This window comes from Aplidium turbinatum, chromosome 5, assembly GCF_918807975.1.
Source record: "Aplidium turbinatum chromosome 5, kaAplTurb1.1, whole genome shotgun sequence".
NCBI lineage: Eukaryota > Metazoa > Chordata > Ascidiacea > Aplousobranchia > Polyclinidae > Aplidium > Aplidium turbinatum.
The window spans coordinates 3,969,425-3,984,710 of NC_137476.1; the positions used below are offsets into that span (position 1 = coordinate 3,969,425).

Sequence of the window (15,286 nt, forward strand, 5' to 3'; positions counted from 1 at the left end):
ACTCAAGAAATCTCAGGTTTCTAGCGTCACTGCTTCTATGTGAAATTGCTGAATTAGCAGAGGGCGAGACCATAGAGTCTACGCCAGTAACAGATACGGTTAAGAGCTGACGCAGTACTTTACGCCGTAAAGTTTGTCGGCAATTCGCGATGACGCTGACGCCGTCAATTTATTTCATTAACGCGTACAATACTGCTAATAACAATTAGTACGGTATCCCGTATTTTTGGTTTTATATGTCTGCCCGGATAACTCAGTTGGTTAGAGCGTGACTTCGTGAACGAAGAAGCTTCAAGATCAAGTGGCGCTGGTTCGACTCTCGGGGTGTGCGCTTGAACAACGCAATGTAAGGACTGCTCTCCATTCACCGGCACCTAATGGATGGAATAATTCCCCAGCAACAACACTTCAACAATCGGAAACTTCACTCTGTCACATTTGGAAACCGGCCCTGCGTCAAGAGCCTCTACAAGTATGCCAAACTACCAAGAATAACTTATTAAGGCTTTGTCAGTCCGAGGATAAAGATTCAAAACCAAAACCAATCAAATATGTTTATAAGCTACACGGGTTGTGGTGTGTCTTAATGGCGTTTGAGAAATTAAGGAATGGATATCTGGCAACACAATGACAGCTTTGGTGACACGTCATTGAGCATCAGCCAGCAAACAAAATCTGTTGTGTGCTTTTACTCGTTTTTTTTTTTACATCAAACTGTTAGCTGGATATTTTTCAAGTTTTCCTTTTCATATGCCGAATATTCAATATTGTAGCATTCAATAACAGTTATTTCAAGGTTGGTGTAGTACAGTAGGTGATTCAGTAACGGTTTCATTTTAAGAAGATATTCAAATTAAAAAAGAGTGGGGTTTGCGACACTAAGAAGATATTGTTTGCAGTTTCTGTAGATATGAAAAATACATCTGTAAATACAATTTCAAACCAGGATTGTTTATATACAGGTGAAATTTAGATTATGAGCTTCACCATATAGATACTAACGACCTGTTTTAGCGTGTTGCTGCAAGTTTGCTGTGATAGTAACGGTTTCCACTACGGTACCATTCGGAATCGCACTTCTCTAGTCATTCATGTGCTATTTCTTCAATTAGTTTTTAAATAAAGGTTGTATCAACAAAACTGAAGCTGATGGAACTTTAAAACTTGCCCTCTGAAGAAAAATTGATTTCCCGGCTCTAGTTTGAACTTATACTACCGTACCACTTAAAGTTGTACAAGGTATTGTTTGGCATTCTCATTGTGGTCTAATTAAAAAAAAAACACTTTTAACTTGATACGGATTCCCTGGCATAAAATTGTGCATTGTCCGCAGCAGTAAAGAATTAATGCTGAATGCTAATGTAGAAAAGGCGGAAATCCAGTCTTGGTGTCTTAGCCTATTGTACAACACAGCACTGAAGTCCTGTTCAAAAACTAATCATTGTTTTAGGGCCTATAACTTTATAGATTTCTTTAGACTATACTTTTCTATTAGTTGTGAATCACAGACAGAACCAGGATTTTATTTCCAAGACAACAAAAGCCATACCTTCCTTATTTTCTGATTGATTTTCTTGTCAGTAGTAAATCATCTTGAATTGCCTGTTGTTACTTAGCCAGGCTTCATTGTTATGTGTTGTACAATATAGCCTAATAGACACCAAGATCGGATTTCCACCTTTTTTACATCGGCATTAATTTTTTGCTTCTGCAGACAAAGTGCCAATTTATGCTGAGGAAATTTCCAGATTTCTGCTTTTGAGTGGTGCCTGCAAATCCTAACTTTGCATATGCGTCATAAACACCAAACCTTGACAAAGAAATATATGGTAGCTCAGGGTTCGATCTTAACGCTAGTCCGCTAGCCAATGGCTAGTGAAAATTTGTGCGGACTAGTGGAAATGTTGCAGTACTAGTCCGATTGGCTAGTGAAAATATTTGCCAGCAAAGAAGAGCTTGTCACTGTGTAATTGTATAATATTAATACGTCCCCAAGCTTGAACATTTTTACAAACAATATTTTATTTAACTTTTATTTCGTTTTTTTTCCTCTTTGGATTGCTACCTTGTCGTAGTTGAAGAGCTCGTGTGCCTCCGTGACCTAAAGAGTTATGCTGACCCAACAAGCCAGGCAGGTCTGACGGTAGAGGCCTAACCAAATGCAATCCGTCCAATAGTCCACTTCTTTTGACAGCGAACGAATATTATGTATTGTAGTATTGTACCCTGGGTTTTTTTTTTCGCTGAGACTTTTCGGTCATTTGTCCGAAATGACTTGAAAAAATTCGGTCATTTTTTATTTATTTTGGTCATTTTTTCTGATGAAAATATTTCCTTTCAAGTAGCTGATACAAACCAAAATTTGCACTTCCTGACTAGCTACAACATTAAGTTTCGCTGAGAAACGTTGTTGTGTTTTATCTGAGAAAAGTTAGAACAGACAAACGTTTCTTCAACGTTCATCAGCGAAACCCAAACCTTTGACATTTTGACCGAATTGACTATATATATATATATTTTTTGGACATTTTGACCGAATTGACTATATATATATTTTTTTGGACATTTTGACCGAATTGACTATATTTATATGTTTTTTGGACATTTTGCTAAAAAATTGGTCAATGACTGATAAATGACCGAAAAAAACCCCCCAGATTGTACCACCCTGGCGATTGGTGTGTCATCTTGTACTACAGATGCACACAATGTAATATTACAACATAAATAAATATTAAGCACACAGCCACACACCGTATGCCACATTTATTTTTTATGTTTTAAAATTGCCTTGTTTGCGTCTGTAGTACGAGAAGGTGTTTTTGTGCGTATTGTTGCTCTCTTGTGCGTACTGAAATCTGAAAGCCTTTACTTTAGTTAGTAACACTTATCTTAATACGTCATCAGACAAGTGAAAAGTCAGTAAACTGGTCGGACTAGTGAAAAATCATGCGGGCTAGTGAAAACAGGGAGCAACTAGTCCGGTGGCTAGTAAAAAAAAAAGTTAAGATCGACCCCTGTAGCTATAGCCTGTGAGGCTATTGTCCTTTCAGGGTGCAACCTACTTTGTCCCCTGAAAAGAACAAAAAAAAATTCAACAGAGCCGAAGTCGCTGATCAAAGTTGCCGAAACAGTTGACCGTGCTAAGTATCTTAAAATAATAGTTGGTTAACTGAACCTCACTTTTAGATTAGGGTTATTGAATTAAGATTGCAACTGATGTAGCCCTCTGGCCTCTAATACAAATGATCACGAGCTGCCACACTGGAAAATTCTTGTTCCAAATTTTAGAAGTTCAAATTTGTAACTTAACCTTGAAATTTTCTACTTAGTTTGAGATTGATCGTTGAACCCTTCATTATATATATGTTGTTTTTAGGTTTTCTAAGTCATTATAAGCAATGGATGGGTTGTTACCTCCATCTCTTTACACTATAAAAGCTATATTGATTCTTGATAATGATGGAGAACGACTTTTAGCCAAATATTATGATGACACCTACCCAACTACACGTGAACAAAAATTATTTGAGAAAAATTTGTTTAAAAAAACTCGCAAGTCGGATTCTGAAATTGCTCTTCTGGAGGGTCTAACTGTGGTTTATAAGAGCAATGTTGATTTGTTTTTCTATGTGATTGGCAGTTCATATGAAAATGAACTGATGTTGATGTCTGTGCTAACTTGTCTTTATGATTCTGTCAGTTTACTGCTGCGAAAGAATGTTGAAAAACAGATGTTGCTGCGACATATTGACAGTGTTTTTCTCATCGTGGATGAGATAGTGGATGGAGGCGTGATCATGCAGGTAGATGGATCGGATGTGCTTGATCAAATTGCCACACGAGGTGAAGATATCCCATTAACAGAGCAGAGCATATCCAAAGTTTTGCAGTCAGCAAAAGACCAAATCAAGTGGTCGTTACTCAAATGAAGGCCTTGTTGCAATTATTTTATTAAGCTGCATTACTTAACTATCTTCTGAAAAACTTATCAGTAAAGAGGATGCTTTATTGCTTTTTAACTTAGAGCATGTTATTAGGGGGTTATGTTTCATTGAATATAAAGTTATTTTGTGTTTAGAAAGTATTTGTTATTTTTCTGTGCTTTAAAATGGTAATAGTACCTAACTGAGGCATTCCGTCATTTTTGCATCAATGTAAAAATGACGGATTTTATTGTCTGGGAAGAAGCATGTGATTTACCCTGATTTTCACTTGTTTCACTTACAACTCTCCTAACTTTAAAAAATGTTGATTTTTCTTGGCTTGTTGCTATCTTGTTTCTATTTAAACTTGATTCCATCAAGTGCAGCCTTGAGGCAAAATGTGGGCTTTTCAAGGGTATGTCTCTTAAATAAAGTATATAGAATCCTCATTTGAACAAGGAATACTTTTAAAACTACAAAAAATGCTCAATGCCATGTAGAGCAAATTACATTAAATATAGTATTTCTAAAACCTCTACAGCCTGTTTCACCCTAAAAGAGGCATCATTAAAATGTTCTTATTCAAATAGAGTAAGGACTTTGAACAAAAACCTTCTGATGACCCCCCTTTAGGGTGAAACAGGCTGTAGAGGTTTTAGGAAGTAATAAGTATATTTGATGTAATCCTCATTTGACATATCTTTCTTTCAACAAGTGAAATTAATGAACTGTTACATTGCACTAGTAGAAATGTTTTGGAAATACGACTCATTAACACAGCTAGTTTATTGTGATGCAATCTTGCCTGATATCTTATTTTGATGATAAAGTTTCAGTATGTATATGTATAATATACTATAAAAAGTGCTACCTTTACAAGTTCGGTCATAAATATGTAGCATTTCTTATTGTAGAGAGATAATGAGATTCTGCTTTTAGCTACACATGCTTGAACTACATTACAACATGCATAGACCTGTATGGTATTATACAATAATTTGCAAGTGATTTGTAGATAATTGATGTCAACAGTTCTGTGCAGTAAAGAAATTTGAACCCGCTCTACAACCTTGGGGCAAATGAGTCCAGAAACTTTAAGCTGTTTAGAATTTAAAATGTTTGTGTATTACGAATAAACGTGATTCAAGCATCGGGAGCATACTTGACCCAATTTATTACACCCTGGGTAGAGTTGAGCGGTGTTTCTCAACAACCTGCTTAAAGCAGGAGTCGAACTAGGAAGTCATGGTTGGAAAGCGAGCGTCTTATCGCTGCGCCACTTCACCGCGCGTATTTTTACGTAAACGCAAAGTTTTGTCATGTAGAAAGATTGTTAAAAATACAGACAATTGCATTTATACTAATGCTTTTAATCTTTTATGGTTTGATGTTTTTCCACAACTTCCCAGTTCATTTATCATCAAGTTCGACCAAATACTATCTAACAATCATATTACCGTACAGTAGTTGTTTGGCGTGACACGCTGTAACTGACTTCATTTCACATGTTGGAGTAGTACCGTATATCTTGACCGTGGTCATGAATCATGATTCCTTTTGAGAGTTTCATGCAACTCTTAAGCCCCTTTTCATATTTTCTATCACTTTGATACGATGAAGCTGACTAGCGATGCGGCAGCTGCACAAAAGATTTTAGTAAACACTCAGAAACACTGAAATATCTTCTGACTTGTATGAATAGACCTTGGCAAACTCCAGAATAAAAACGTTGCATTTTCCCCCTCATTGGTTTATGCCTGCAATAGCACTTGGCAAAAGGTACAGACAATAATTCAATTGGCCTTGTTTTAACCAATATTACTTTGCAATACAAGATGTTTTTCACCATACATGGAGTTGGTGTACACCATGGAGTTGGTGTGCACCAACAAACCGTTTACTGAAGTCTGTTACGATAAAATGTATGAATGTTGGTGTATTGTATATTTCATCGCGTTATTATTAAATACAGGCACAATAATATAGCCTACAATGATAAAATTAGTGGTCTGTCTCATAGGCGACTGGACATATATGTCTTGGATGCGAAACAAAGAGTACCGTATATGAAAATAAAACACGCAGTCGTAGCCTACAGTGTGCATCCAATGAGAGTGTAGCCCTGAAGGCGTAGTAGGTCGTCGAGTCTGCACTTTCTCATTCAAACAGTTATACGAAAGCAATCAATCGTTGATGAATAAATTAAGAACCTTCCAGATGAGGCCTAATAGAGTTATAACTTCCGGGGCGGGTGACTTTTATCTTTTTGCTGTTGACTGTGGAGAGTTTGAGCTCCCGATGTTGGGTTATTCAGCGAAGGCAAGTCGACCTTTGTGTTCTATCAGAAACAACTTAGGTTTGTGGTACGTAACGAAGTAAAGCAAATTCCCGAAAACGGATTTAGCTGCTTCATGCCACACAATTCAATGATGTGAGGAAAGGAACAGTTCAAACCAGTTGAATTGTAAAAAGAAAGATGCACAGCTACATACGTTCTTTATTTATGAAGCCACTATCGTTAATATTTTATCATCGCGCTCCAACTTATTTTTACGTCGATCAGTCGAAATTATTTCTTGAGCAACTTTTTCTGTGGGGTGGTTTGATTTATCTGCGCGTGGTGGCGCACGTAAGCAATGTTGAAAGCTTCTTTACATTGGCCGCCAATGTGTGCGTCGTATGGCAATCAACATGTACGAACAACTTGGTTTGTGGCCAACTTGGAGTAAAATCGAAAAAAACTTTGCTTGATTTTATCAAATCTCCGTTATTTTTGAATAAACGTAAAATTAGTTTCAATCTGCTGCATCCCATCCGTGGATCTAACCTCTAGCTAGGCTAACTGCAAACTGCGGTAAAAATAGGCTACTGAAAATGACGAAGTTGAGAAATAAAAGGATAATTTTTTGTTGCAAAAAGAAAACACTTTACTATATGGTAGGTTTGTGTAAGTTTTTAATGTTTTCATGTTTTATCAAAGTTTATGTTTTGTTGTCCGAAGTCAAAAATAATAAAAAAGCACTGAAAAAATCTTAAAACCAGCCGATAAAAAAATCCTTGCAAATAGATCAATTTGTGAGCTTAGAACAAACGAGTGAGCAGTTCTGGTGTGCGACAAAAAATCTCTTGTCTAAAAGTAAGAAGTGAGAGCATTAAAACCTTCATTTCACCAAGAAAATTATTATAATCGACAATATAGCCTACCCTTGACGGTGCTAAGCCTTCTCAACTGATACAAAAAAGGTGGAAGAATAAAGAAGGTGACACGATTATCCTATAACTTAAAAAGTGATCTATTCAGTCTCCTGGCGAACTTGTAGGCCCACTTGGCCTACCGGTCTTGGCCTTTACCTAAAGGGCAAGTAGGCCTACTTGCCCTGACACAGCAAGGGTTTAGGAAAAGCCAGAAGCATGAAAACGCAAACGTTGAAGTGTGCTCGAAGCCATTTGGTGATACTCAACACCCTGAAATATTTAAAAGTAAAAAAGTGAGATATGCTGACCCACACCTTGGTTGGTTGGTTTGAATCTTTATCCTCGGACCGACAAAGTCTTTGATAGGTTATTCTTGGTAGTTTCGCATACTTGTAGAGGCTTTGAACTACTGACGCAGGCCGGTCACCGCCTTCGGCAGAGTGCAGTTTCCAATTGTTGTTGAAGTCTTATTGTCTGTGAATTAATACATCCACTAGGTGTCGCTGAATGGAGAACTAAAAAAAAATGAATTCATAAAAAGTAAAACAGACAAAATAGCTTTGATAGAAAACCACTGCTATGTTGGTTGACTGTGGTGCGTTATTAAAAGTAGGCCTATTGTTGGCCAACGTGAGGCATAGCCTAGTGTTGCTACCAAAATATTTCTGGCGTTGGAAACAAGAAAGACCCAAAATATGCGTAATTTTATTGGAATTTATTTGGGCAGTGTCGTAAAAGAATTATCCCTACTCCATTTCAAGATAAGCTAATTTAATATTTTGTGGCTGCCCAAATCAACACTATATAATTGTAAAAAAGTTAATTAGGCTGATAATATTTGTTGTTTTTGTCACTACACGAAATAATTAGCTTAAATAGATTACATCGATACAAATGTGGAAAATGGAAATTTTACCGCAGATATTTTGTGCAACTTGTAATTTGTTCTTACTGATGTAGTTTCATGGGTTTTCGTTCAGTAACCTTTGCTCAAATAATCGTAGTTTTTTTGCCAAAATTGCGACAATTTTTGACAAAGGAAGAGACAACTGTCCCCTGTTTCCTTGGTTTGTACCAGTGGCGGATTCAGAACGTAATTTATGGGTGGGCCTAGGAAATATCGTGGTGGGCTTTTACCAATAATGCCACGGCGGGCCAGCATACAAAAACGTAGTGTTACCACTTACCGGAGCTTTTACACAAGACGGAGTCTCCTAGGTTTCGAGTTAAAAAGTTGATTATGTCATCATAATCCGAACTGTCAATGAGTTGTTTTTCAAAAGTGTCAAGTTGTCAAGGCGTCCAGTTAGCATGGATGATTTCAAGCGCGTTTGGATCCTGTTTGTTGCGGAGAAAAGTCTCTCAACGATGCAGGACGTGGAAGGCAGTGTTATGATGGTCCTTAAAACACTGTTCATGTTCGAGAAAATGACAGCAGAGCAGCTGTCCAGTACTTTCTTCCTTATTTGGCATTATTGCGTCACTATAATGTTGTTTAAAACATTACTTGTAGGTTTTAACTGCCCTTTATCAGAACTGACGATGCACTGAATAAGTGCGAAATATATTTTCTGTAACATCTACTGACAACTGATCCCTGTTACCTTAGCAATTGAGGTTTTAGCTTTACTTTCATCAAGGTAGAAAAGTTTTCCCGATCTATTTTCCGTTTAATGTGTTGAATGAATACAGCATGTTTAGCATCTGCGATCTGAATGCCATACAGTGCACACGTGCACAGTGATAGATCCAGGTGCGAAAGAGGCCGCTCCCCTGATTAATCCATAGGCCTACGTGTTGTCGATAAAGCGGCAGCTTAACTCCGTGATCTGTCTGTCAAGAATACAGTTCCACAGTGCCCTTAAATCCTCATTGCTCTTGACAGCCGACGTTTTTCCCAGCATTGTCTTCTTTCTTCTTTTGTTTGAGACTAGATCAAATCAACTTTTAGGGCAGGTGGTGGAGAGCCAGGTGAGTGTAGCTTCGTCCAGCGTTGCTATACCATGCGTTCCATTTGGTGCCTTGTAGATGGGGCATTTGAGAACGACATGGTCAGCAGTTTGTTCCTCCGCGCCGCATTCGCAGGCCGATGAGGGAGCCAGACCCCACTTGTGCATGTTGGAATGGAATCGACCGACTCCGGTTCGGATTCTGTTGAGCTTGATCCAAGTCGGCCGAGGCAGGTCCATACCAGGGAGGCGCGCCACCGGGTGGGGTATAAAACCATGTAGTTTGGTGTCGGTGGCGCACCACGCTGCATTCCAAGTGTCTTCCATGAAGTGTGCTGCGCTGATGGCATGATCGCTGAATGGATGTAGTAATTCAACAGCAGCTGGCACAAAGGGGTGTCTTGACTTTAGTTGCCGGAGAGATTCCTGAGGTGGTGACAATAGTGGTGACAATAGACTTGTGAAACTTCGAAGGTAGCTTGCGTTCACGAGAAGCAACCACGTCCCAGCTAGTTACCTCATGATTTACCATCAGTTTTTCTGTTAGTTTGAGCACGTCACCAAAGTCACCTTTCGAATCCTCGCGGAAAGTTGCAAAATGTAGCTTTGTGTAAATTGTTTATGGTTGTTCTAGTATTAAACGTTAATATTTTTTTTTTATGAATCTGATTTTGGGTGGGCCCACTGTCAATCTGGGTGGGCCTGTACCAATCAGGCCCACCCGGTAGATCCGCCACTGGTTTGTACGCTTCTGGCATGAGAGATACAACTTTTGATGCGTAGGCAGAGAAAAAATAGGCAAAGAAAACTCAACGAAAAGGTATGCCGCCGAGCACAAAGCCATTTCAAAACACACTAAGCCTCACAAAAATGGAGCAATAGATAGGCTTCCGTATAGGCCAGCGTTTCTCAAAGTGGGCGAAATCGCCCCCCTGGGGGCGATTTCGAGCGCCAGGAGGGGGGGTGAAAAAATGAAAGGGGGCGATCGGGGGGCGAAACCACTCGAAGGGAGAGAATTTATCAAACCATCAATAACAGTCCAATACGCTAATAACAGTCCAACGCGCAAACCATTTACTGCAAATAGATGAATCCAACGACCGACAATGTATCGCTGCTGCTGCTTGGATATGTGCGATTGTGCGTTTTGTTCATAATATGAAAACCAGAAATGGTTTGGTTTGGTTTGGTTTGGTTTTGAATCTTTATCCTCGGACTGACAAAGCCTTGATAGGTTATTCCTGGTACTTGTTCGCATACTTGTAGAGGCACTTGACGCAGGGCCGGTTACCGAGATTGGCAGAGTGAAGTTTTCCGATTGTTGAAGTCTTGTTGCCGAGAAATTATTCCATTCACTAGGTGCCGCTGAATGGAGAGCAGTCCTGAAATGCGTTGCTCAAACGCACACCCCGAGAGTCGAACCAGCGCCGTGTGATCTTGAGCCCGGCGCGTAACCACTGAGCTATCGGGGCGGACTTTTACGCTCAGTCTTCCTACAGAAATTCGGGCATCAAGCATCTATAACTCAGTGTAAAACTTCTACGAAGAAAAGGGGATTCCACTGAAGAATATTCTACAATGCGCAACTGATGGTGCTCCGGCAATGGTTGGAAAGCGTCGAGGGTTCATTGCACTGATGAAAAGAATAATTCCTGGGCTTATTGCAATAGGCCTACATTGTGTAATTCACCGTCAGCATTTTTTGGTTGCCCGTAATCTCAGTCCTGAACTGCATGAATCATTGAATATTGTGATAAAATGCGTCAACAAGTTGAGAAATAAAAGGATAATTTTTTGTTGCAAAAAGAAAACACTTTACTACATGGTAGGTTTGCGTTAGTTTTTAATGTTTTCATGTTTTATCAAAGTTTATGTTTTGTTGTCCGAAGTCAAAAATAATAAAAAAGCACTGAAAAAATCTTAAAACCAGCCGATAAAAAAATCCTTGCAAATAGATCAATTTGTGAGCTTAAAACAAATGAGTGAGCAGTTCTGGTGTGCGACAAAAAAATCTCTTGTCTAAAAGTAAGAAGTGAGAGCATTAAAACCTTCATTTCACCAAGAAAATTATTATAATCGACAATATAGCCTACCCTTGACGGTGCTAAGCCTTCTCAACTGATACAAAAAAGGTGGAAGAATGAAGAAGGTGACACGATTATCCTATAACTTAAAAAGTGATCTATTCAGTCTCCTGGCGAACTTGTAGGCCCACTCAGGGGCGCCGGAACGATTTTTGACTGGGGGGGGCAAGATTACGAAAAAAGGGCACTTTTGTTTAGTAAAAAGCTTTTCAAGTTTTAAGATAAAATATAGCGATAATGATAATCCGGTATACAAAGTAGGGCACCATCCTATGTTATAATGGTGTAACCTACTGTCAAGCCTTAAAGCAGCCTGTGGCCATGGCCGCTAAGTAGTGCTTGAATGAACCGCCGGTGCTACCTCCTCAATCGGCGAAGTTTGGCCGCCGATCTCTTCTAACCAATTATTTAATTTCGCAATAGAATGATCGTGGATTAACTGTCGAAAATATGTAGTATCAAAGAGTGACGCAAAATTAGGTTAGCGCGTCATAATCGCCACTGTTGCATTGTGCGGGGAATATTTGTTATTGATGGAATATATCCATCTGCGATCGCCAGCGCTGTAAGTCTTGTTTGTAACTCCCGACGTTTATTTTAACAAAGTGTTAATCCGAAGTGCTAATTTACATCGGCTGGCAATATTGTCGTTTTTATGTCGATTCGATGTTGTCGGACATTGAACCGTTGTTAAAAAGGAGAACTAAGCTATTTGACATCAATGGGGAAAACATTTTTTGATCATATTTTGCAAAAATTATATGCTTCTTTTAGTAATGTCTTTTAGTAATGTACATCATTGAAGTAGCTAAAACCTCAATTGCTAAGGCAACAGGTATAAGATGTCAGTAGATGTAACAGAAAAAATATTTCGCACTTGCTAGTGCATCGTCAGTTCTGATAAAAGGCAGTTAAAGCTTACAAGTAATGTTTTAATCATTGAAATACTTATTTTATTACCTTGCCGTCACGTCAACACATGTCGAACGTTGTTTTTCGTTGCTAAAAAGAATTCTAGGGGAGTGGCGAACTTCTATAAAATCAGCCACATTGCAGACACTCGTGCGAGTGTCGTTTGAATAGTAGCCTACTGGATTACAATCCCGATAAAGCAGTATTACGTGGTGCAACGATTCTCTTGTAGGACGTCGCCCAGGCCCAGACTTCAACAACGCTAAGTGATCATTTTAGCATTGTTGCAAGTTTAATTCTATTTACTTGTGCTATCGTTATTTTTATTTTGGCCTCCAAGCACGCAGATTTGGCCGCCGAGAAGGAGCTCCCGGTAGGCCACGATGGCTGCCGAAAAAAAAACGAGTTTTAAGGCCTGTACTGTGTTGCAACAATTTGTGCTGTAAATATTATTTTGAGGCAAAAATGAAAGATTATAATTAGGCTAAAAGCGAATAGCAGAAATTGTTATATTGCAAAATGTGCAGTTGCTTACATGACTTTAAACGTCGGCTGCATAGCCGAGTGGTGAGAGCCCTGGAACAGCAATCGAAAGGGCGCCGGTTCAGCACCGCTCAAGAGCATGCGGCTGTGTCTTTGGCAGGACACTTAAAGGCATGCCTGAAGGTGGACACGAAGATTGGCTTCCTTGCCTTTCCGTCCACTTAATATAAATCTCAGGGAATCTTCAACCACCAGGTGTAAACCTGGATACGACAAACAAAAAATATATTTAAAAAAAAGACTTTAAAAGGGCACCATTGCCCCCCCTGCCCCTCCATCTGCAGAAAATTTGAGGGCAGGGGGAGCATTCGCCCCCCTGCCCCCCCGCTTTCGGCGCCCCTGGGCCCACTTGGCCTACCGGTCTTGGCCTTTACCTAAAGGGCAAGTAGGCCTACTTGCCCTGACACAGCAAGGGTTTAGGAAAAGCCAGAAGCATGAAAACGCAAACGTTGAAGTGTGCTCGAAGCCATTTGGTGATACTCGACACCCTGAAATATTTAAAAGTAAAAAAGTGAGATATGCTGACCCACACCTTGGTTGGTTGGTTTGAATCTTTATCCTCGGGCCGACAAAGTCTTTGATAGGTTATTCTTGGTAGTTTCGCATGCTTGTAGAGGTTTTGAACTACTGACGCAGGCCGGTCACCCCCTTCGGCAGAATGCAGTTTCCAACTGTTGATGATGATGATGGTGAGTCTTCCCCCCAGAGTGCAGTTTCCAATTGCTGTTGAAGTGTTATTGTCTGCGAATTAATACATCCACTAGGTGTCGCTGAATGGAGAACAATCCTTGAAATGCGTTGATCAAGCGTACACTCCGAGAGCCGAACCGGCTCTGCTTGATCTTGTGTCAGACGCTTAACTACTGAGCTAAAGAAGCGGACATGTGGTGGAAAACTAAAAAAAAATGAATTCATAAAAAGTAAAACAGACAAAGTAGCTTTGATAGAAAACCACTGCTATGTTGGTTGACTGTGGTGCGTTATTAAAAGTAGGCCTATTGTTGGCCAACGTGAGGCATAGCCTAAGGTTGCTACCAAAATATTTCTGGCGTTGGAAACAAGAAAGACCCAAAATATGCGTAATTTTATTGGAATTTATTTGGGCAGTGTCGTAAAAGAATTATCCTTACTCCAATTCAAGATAAGCTAATTTAATATTTTGTGGCTGCCCAAATCAACATTATATAATTGTAAAAAAGTTAATTAGGCTAATATTTGTTATTTTTGTCACTACACGAAATAATTAGCTTAAATAGATTACATCGATGCAAATGTGGAAAATGGAAATCATACCGCAGATATTTTGTGCAACTTGTAATTTGTTCTCACTGATGTAGTTTCATGGGTTTTCGTCCAGTAACCTTTGCTCAAATAATCGTAGTTTTTTTGCCAAAATTGCGACAATTTTTGACAAAGGGAGAGACAACTGTCCCCTGTTTTCTTGGTTTGTACGCTTCTGGCATGAGAGACACAACTTTTGATGCGTAGCCTAGGCAGAGAAAAAATAGGCAAAGAAAACTCAACGAAAAGGTATGCCGCCGCGCACAAAGCCATTTCAAAACGCACTAAGTCTCACAAAAATGGAGCAATAGGTAGGCTTTCGTATAGGCTATTGTTCAATTAAAAAAAACAAAAACAGTCATGACCACTGACCAGCCAATTTATTTGAAGCTCAAACAATTTTTCCAAGTTTTTTTTCTGATGATTTTTTTTCCAAAGATTGCTCGGCTGCGTGGCAGAGTTGTTAAAAACTTCTGCATGATACTCGAAAGGACGTGGAATCGACACCGCTACAGAGCACGCTGTTGCGTCTCGGTAAAACAATTGGCGTGCCAAAATAAAAGGAGCAACTGACTCGATGACTATATGTCCCTTTGCTGCTTTCTGTTGTGCTGTATCTATGATCGTAGTGCACTGTATGTTGTCGCAACGGCAGAAAATAAAACACGATTATTGTATTTCCACAATACATGATGTGACTGGTGAAAAACTTAGAAGTGACGTTAAAATTTTGACATTAAACATTTGATTTACGTCGCCACGAGGCTTGCTGTCGGGAAGGTAATAATATAACAAAGTAACCAGTTGATGTTCAAGCAACAAGAAGTGGTTGTATTCTGAACAATCACGTTGTTTAGTAAATAAACATTATTGCGTTATGGTAGCCTATTACTTGCAAAAATTATCAGCCGGTAATACTTCCGCTGAATTAAATGCTACGTTGATGACGACACGCATTGTGACGAGTGTTCTCATGCGAGCCAATCAGATGATGAAACAGTGCGATCAACAAGACACTTCATAAGTTTATAGTTAAGTGAAAGAAGTTTCTAGACTAGCATAGCAAGGTTCTCCCTCAAACTATGCCAGCCTACTTCATTTTTTTAAAGCTGAGTGAATGAAATCTTAAATCGAGCTACGGTAGGCTACTTTTGCAAGGTTTTAGTTCATTGTCTAATGATCTTCCAAAGTTGTTTGTGCGCCAGTTTAACATACTTTTGTGCAGCATAATTCCCTTTCATGATATTGCACTTATAAATAGGCAAGCATCAACAAATCCGCCCCGATAGCTCAATTGGTTAGCGCGTCACTTCTGGAACGAAGAAGCTTCAAGATCAAGCGGCGCCGGTTTGACTCTCGGGGTGTGCGTTTGAGCAACGCACGTTAAGGACTGCTC

The 15,286-nt window shown here is 39.4% G+C and overlaps 1 pseudogene; it reads left to right on the forward strand.

Moving 5' to 3' along the window:
* The first annotated feature begins 3,308 nt into the window (after positions 1-3,308).
* On the forward strand, positions 3,309-5,085 carry LOC145771359 (coatomer subunit zeta-1 pseudogene; annotated as a pseudogene).
* The last annotated feature ends 10,201 nt before the right edge of the window (positions 5,086-15,286 follow it).